Source organism: Triticum dicoccoides, chromosome 2B (genome assembly GCF_002162155.2).
Source record: "Triticum dicoccoides isolate Atlit2015 ecotype Zavitan chromosome 2B, WEW_v2.0, whole genome shotgun sequence".
Lineage (NCBI taxonomy): Eukaryota > Viridiplantae > Streptophyta > Magnoliopsida > Poales > Poaceae > Triticum > Triticum dicoccoides.
The window spans coordinates 60,619,650-60,627,205 of NC_041383.1; positions in this window are offsets into that span (position 1 = coordinate 60,619,650).

Here is a 7,556-nt window from a genome sequence, read left to right on the forward strand (position 1 = left end):
GCCCGACCGTGGCCGACCGCGCGCGCTCACGCCCACGCCCCCTCTGACCGAGCCCGGCCATGGACGGTCCCCGCCGCCCTTGCTGCTGCACGCCCGCCGCCGCCGAACCTCGTCACCGGCCTTGTTTTCGGCCACCTCCAGCACCAACCACTAGCCCAACTCGATGCGCGCCAACGCGCTCATCCTTCCGATGCTCGTGGGTGACCAAGTGGTCACCGGAACGCAACTCCGGCGAGCCGCTACCGTGGTTCCCCTCCCCGCACGCCCACACGCCCTCCCCTGGACGCATCGTGGGCACGACCCCGCCGACGCCCTCCGTCGCCTCCGTGCGGGTGCGCGGCGCCCGCACCCGATAACGCCCGTGCGCCCGCTCGGGCTGCGCCCCGCGCCCGAACCCATTAGGCCTTGGGCCTATGACAAGTGGGCCACTGCCCAGAGGACGTTTCCAAAAAAAGGGGTTTTAAAGAGGAATAATAGAAAATAAATAATAACTAAAAATAAACTTAATTAATTAATTAATTAATTAACTAAATTAATTAAGTTAATTAATCCTAGTTAATTAATCTAATTAACATGTTAGTTTAGGTAAACAGTAATTAGTTTAACCTAAACCCTAACCAACCTAACAGTGTATGACAGGTGGGTCCCACTGGACCCACACATCAGTTTGACCAGTCAACACCTCTGTTGACTGCTGATGTCATGATGACGTCAGCAATCACTGTTTTGGATAATGTTGGGTTTAAATAAATAATTAAAATCAGAATATGATTTAAATCTTTAAAAAAAATCATATCTTTTAATCCGTAATTCGGATGAAAATACTTTATACATGAAAGTTGCTCAGAACGACGAGACGAATCCGGATACGCGGTCCGTTCGTCCGCCACACACCCCTAACCTATCGAACCCGCAACTTACCCCTCCGGCTCCTCTGCCCGAAAACACGAAACACCGGGAATACTTTTCCGGATGTTTCCCCCTTTCGTCGGTATCACTTACTACCGCGTTAGGGCACACCGAACACCGCGTATTGCCTTGTTATATTTTGTGATGCTTTGTTTGCTCTGTATTCATTATTTCTTCCCCCTCTTCTCTCCGTTAGACTACGAGACCGACGCTGCTGCTGACCAGTTCGACTACGGAGTTGACGACCCCTCTCTCTTGCCAGAGCAACCAGGCAAGCCCCCCCCTTGATCACCAGATATCGCCTATTCTCCTCTATACTGCTTGCATTAGAGTAGTGTAGCATGTTACTGCTTTCATTAATCCTATTCTGATGCATAGCCTGACATTGTCGCTACATCTGTTGATACCTTACCTGCAATCCTAAATGCTTAGTATAGGATGCTAGTTTATCATCATTGGCCCTACATTCTTGTCAGTCTGCCTTGCTATACTATCGGGCCGTGATCACTTGGGAGGTGATCACGGGTATATACTGTACATACATACATACTATACAGATGGTGACTAAAGTCGGGTCAGCTCATTGAGTACCCGCAAGTGATTCTGACGAGGGGGCTGAAAGGACAGGTGGCTCCATCCCGGTAGAGGTGGGCCTGGGTTCCCGACGGCCCTTGACTGTTACTTTGTGGCGGAGCGACAGGGCAGGTTGAGACCACCTAGGAGACAGGTGGGCCTGGCCCTGTTCGGCGTTCGCGGATACTTAACACGCTTAACGAGATCTTGGTATTTGATCTGAGTCGGCTACGAGCCTATACGCACTAACCATCTACGTGGTAGTAGTTATGGGTATCCCGGCGTCGTGGTATCAGCCGAAGCACTTCAGACGTCAGCGACGGAGCGGCGCGCGCCGAATTGGACTGGAACGCCACTAGGCTAGGTCTGCTTTCGGCCGCCCACGCAACGTGCAGGTGTGCTCAGGGCGATGGGCCCAGACCCCTGCGCGCTTAGGTTTAGACCGGCGTGCTGGCCTCTCTGTTGTGCCTAGGTGGGGCTGCGACGTGTTGATCTTCCGAGGCCGGGCATGACCCAGAAAGTGTGTCCGGCCAAATGGGATCAAGCGTGTTGGGTTATGTGGTGCACCCCTGCAGGGAAGTTAATCTATTCGAATAGCCGTGATCTTCGGTAACAGGACGACTTGGAGTTGTACCTTGACCTTATGACAACTAGAACCGGATACTTAATAAAACACACCCTTCCAAGTTCCACAGACAACCCGGTGATCGCTTTTCCGCAGGGCGACGAGGAGAGGATCGCCGGGTAGGGTTATGCTATGCGATGCTGCTTGGAGATGCTACTTGGAGATGCTACTTGGAGGACTTCAATCTACTCTGTTCTACATGCTGCGAGGCGGAGGCTGCCAGAAGCGTAGTCTTCGATAGGACTAGCTATCCCCCTCTTATTCTGGCATTCTGCAGTTCAGTCCACTGATATGGCCTCCTTACACATATAACCATGCATATGTAGTGTAGTTCCTTGCTTGCGAGTACTTTGGATGAGTACTCACGGTTGCTTTCTCCCCCCTTTTTTTTCCCTTTCCTTTCTTTCTGGTTGTCGCAACCAGATGCTGGAGTCCAGGAGCCAGACGCCACCGTCGACGACGACTACTACCCCGGAGGTGCCTACTACTACGTGCACGACGACGACGACGACCAGGAGTAGTTTAGGAGGATCCCAGGCAGGAGGCCTGCGCCTCTTTTGATCTGTATCCCAGTTTGTGCTAGCCTTCTTAAGGCAAACTTGTTTAACTTATGTCTGTACTCAGATATTGTTGCTTCCGCTGACTCGTCTATGATCGAGCACTTGTATTCGAGCCCTCGAGGCCCCTGGCTTGTAATATGATGCTTGTATGACTTATTTTATTTGTAGAGTTGTGTTGTGATATCTTCCCGTGAGTCCCTGATCTTGATCGTACACATTTGTGTGCATGATTAGTGTACGGTCAAATCGGGGGCGTCACAAGTTGGTATCAGAGCCGACTGCCTGTAGAAATCCCCCTTCCAACTCCTTGGCCGAAGTCGAGTCTAGACATTGCAAAACTTTTACTAACATGGCTGTGTGCCTTACGGGCCCACGTCGCCATTGGGTGGTAGTAGGATCTTTTATTCCTCGACCTATACTCTGGGACTCTTATTTCTCTTCTATTCGGGTTAAATGATTTCTGCTAAATCTAACATTAGGATCTCGTTATCACTTTCACCCGGAGAGCCCCTTATTAATGATGATCGTCTGCAGCACGTGAAGACCCTGAAGATACTCGCCGTTGTTAACCCGAGAACTTATGTTCATCGCATTTGCAATTCCCCTTCCACCGTCAACCCTTATGGATAACTACTTGCAGTTGTTATTCTTACATTCATCCCCAGTTGGTCTTGTTATTACCAGATACCTCGAAACACTCGTCGTTGTCTCGATAATCCTTTGAGCTTACCGCCTTGCTGTTCCTTGTCACCTGAATACCCCTATGGATAATTCTCGCACTTATCGAGTATCCGCTCATCCCCCAGTTGTTCATGTGTTTCACAATGGTCTTCGAAATACTATTTGATCCTCCAAAAATCCTTAATAGCTTATTGCTCTGCAATACTTGTCTGCTTGCATTATGGATGCTTTCCATATGTCTGGCAATATTCGTTAGTATCCTTAGGCATCGTCATTTTGATCCTATTGATTCAGCATGTGTGCGAATGCACACAATCATCTATCAACCCTTCTAAATTATCCTTCCGGCTCAGACATCATTTTTGAACATGAGCTGGTTCTCGACCAAACCTATTTGTCGTCAATTGTGCCTCTGGTATATCCAACTTATCCATCCTTGATCAGAGCGACTGCTTCTGATCCTTTGTTTTGGAAATCGAAATTCCTTTATTATCTAAGCATCGAATCATTCCGATGTTCTATAATATGATGCCCGTGCATTCTTCTTCCTCCGGTTGAGTACCGGTGCTCACCTCAGATCCCTTGAGGACCATCGGTTCCTTTGTTGGATCTTATCCGACAGTGTCCTTCATATTGAATAACCTTGAGAGCCTTTCCATGGGTATATAATGCCTTGGTAAATTGTATCATCTGCTTTGAACAATGCTCTACTTTCGAGCTTGTATTATTTACCCCGAAGTTTGTGGTATATGTTCGTAAGACGCCCTGATGGGTTGAACCTATGCCTTCCTTACTATGTGTGAACTCGGAAGTTTTCACGGGTCATACTCATCTGGTATTTCACAAGGTATAACTTTCAACACTAATGCCATTATCGAAACGAGAAGTGAATGTAAGGTTATGCTTTGGAGAAGTGGGAGTCGACCTCGAACCTTGTGTTCATGCCCATGGACGCGATGAATATCCTATCATGGAAGCTTCTTGTAATAATAACTATTTCCTTGATAACTAACATATGGTATCTGTGAATTGATCCCTTGCAACCGTGGTTCCGACCATGATTGTTCTTCCTTGATTCCATTTCTCGGACAAGTTAAAACAATTGTCTTCTATGGATAGATACACCCGTCCAATCTTTACTTTGATCTTGTGTCGAGTATTACCCCCTGGTATCTCAAGATTATCTTGGAACTGCATAACTTCTTATGAGTTCTTCATCAAGTGCTACCTTTCCACTGATTCCAATTTTTCACGGGCTCTGAGTTATTATACACTCAAAGACACCGATAACTGAATCGAGTTCGCATTGCGATTCAACAAGTATTTGAACCCATCACTGCTTACAAATTTATTAATCCTTCAAGTCATTCCTAGCCTGATCGGCTATATCATTATCGAGCTAATTTTAACTGTGCTACCCGGTCCTTCTTCCCGGAGCACAATTTTCAACGATGAACTAACCTTACGTCGATCATCATCGTCATATCATTTCGCCTTGAACAACAAGCTTGGTTTCGAGTTTGTGTCGTACCCTTGGTTCCAATAACCTTTCACTTTATCATTACTTTGACTTGATGTCATCACCGATCGATTACATCTTCTTGAACTCTCGCGACAAATGTGTCGTGAATATCATCAACATTCTGAGCTCTTCCAAGAGATCTATTGAAATCATGATGAGAAATACCATCCTTGCCCTCGATGATTGGTGTTATCAGCGACAACATTATTGCATTCCCTCCAACACAAAACTTGTTCCTGTATTGTGTTGTACCTTGAGTTCCTTGCTATCCAACTTATGTTATATTCTACCACGGAGTATTACCATCTTTGATGTTAAGAATGTTGTGAGGATTGCTCCATCTCTTAAGAATTCTTGCTATAATGATACTTCTCACCATCACCATTCTTGCTTGGTCCTCGTGTTGATTCCAACCGGGGTACCCACAAGTGAACGGTGTTGTTTGGATTATGCACTTCTAGCAACCCTATTGCTTTGAAGTTAATGATCGATAGTTCATTCTAAGTCCTTCGCTAATTGAATCACCATTCTAACATTGGTCGTGCAACCCAACCCATACTTCGGGCGCACCCTTCAACCAATGTTTAATTGTGTATGTTTTCCTCGAGCATACTTCCTTATATCATTTGATCTGACAAATGTTATCTCCTTGTTCACTTAATGGTGGAAATCCATCTTTTGGGAATCTCGGTGAATTGCCGTTGAGTTCACCAGACACCTCCTTGTCCTCTCCTTGGTTTAATGGTGAACTATTGCTTCAGAAACCCGCTCCCGTAGTTCATTTCCCGAGAATCTTGCAATGTCATTTCGTCGATTTGTGTTGCACCTTTTCCTCTCGGACCCCTTGAGTCTGAGGTATCATGACACCAATTGGATATGAATCTCGGTCAGATATGATGGATGGGACAACTTTCCAAGAGTTATGATGTTGATCCTTTGATGACCCGGTAACATGATGTCATGCCTAGCACCCCCCCCCCCGGCTGGAGGACCTATCATTATAGATTCCTTTTCAGCAAGGTTATCCATTCATCCATGAGGAAATTGTAAGACTTATTCTACAAGTTATTCTTGATGGATCCTTCGTGTTTCCAAAGTCTGATCTTCATCTGAAGACCATGTCACTGCTATCTCGAAGCATGTCAATGGTACTCCGATTTTCAACAGGCACGTTTGAAGCACGATGCTATATTTTAATTATCAATTATCCTAACACCGTTGTATGAGTAATATCATGAGATTCCTCCCCCCTTACCTAAATGGTTTTTTACTTTATATCCTGTCATGGATATCTTGCTCTGCTTGTCCTTGGGAAGGATATACCCTCGAAATATGTGTTTAAACATATTTTCCTTTCCATTGTTCTGTTTAATCTGATGATCATATTTTCCTTCCATTGGTTTGTTTAAACCTTTTCTATGATCTATATGATATAAGCAGTAATAATCCACTACTTGTGCAAACACCTCGATGTACAACTCGGTCAGCAAGACCTTGTTACTATTGTTGATGACATTCCGGTAACCACCGATGGACGGGAACCTTGCCTATTGGTCCGCCTCGTTTCAACGAGCAGGAAAATGGTTCTCTTCGTCCCTCGCCCTAGGTACCAACGTTGTTGCCGACATAGCTGACATGGTACTCCCTGACATGCCTTACTATCATGACCGTGCAAGATGTCACTGCTCCTATAAAAAAAATGGACCACATGGTGGGCCCATAACCCACAGTTTCACAGGATCGAAACCTGACTCTCCTATACACCCTGTTGCCAAAGTTATTCCTATAGCTTGACTTCGTATGTAATTTGCAAGCCACCTTCCTAGTGATCAATTCTGGTATCGGACACAATACTTATTCCTGTTGCTCTGAACCCCATTCACACTCTGTTTCAGGCAATGAACGATTGCCTATCCGCTTGAAACTTCTTATTGCACCGTCTTACTTTGCTCTCGATGTGTTTCATTTGTTCAACTCGAGAGATACTCATATGTTCATACTTGGGAAACCCCAAGAAGATTTTCCCTTGTAACATCCTATCGTTGTAGAGCTGCCCCTTACCTATTCGTAAGTACGATGGGGATCCCGAAGAAAGGATGACAAATTGATCATGGTGACTTGAAGCAGTGAAATGAAGACATCAACGAAAGGGATCAACCTCTTCGAAAGGGAAGCCAAGACCGAGAAGACTCGTTAGGTTTTTTTTCGCTACCAACACCTTCGCCCCTTACTCCACCGTTTAAATCTCGGGACGAGATTTCTTGTAGTGGAGGAGAATTGTGACGCCCGGGTAATTAAGCTACAGTGATCCTCTGCTAATGGTGCCACGTCACCTCGTTTATAGTTGCTAATCTCGAGTTAGTTCGAAACCGATTCAAATTCAAATTCAAAAATAGGCAAACAATAAAAGTTTTCAAATATTAAAACTAAAATGTTCGGAGTGAACCAAATATTGCATAGATAATTATGGTGGAGAAACCACACTTTTATAAAATGTTTAAATACTGTTAAATGAATAAAAGAGTAGAAAAAACAATTATTTTAATGCTTTAAAAATAATAAACATTTTCAAAACTAAATTGTTATAAGTATTAAACTATTGTGGCAGTGGCATAATTTGTAAAATCCTATTTAGGTGCCACTTTGGTAATTTACTAAAACTAAAATAATAGGAAACTAAAAGAAA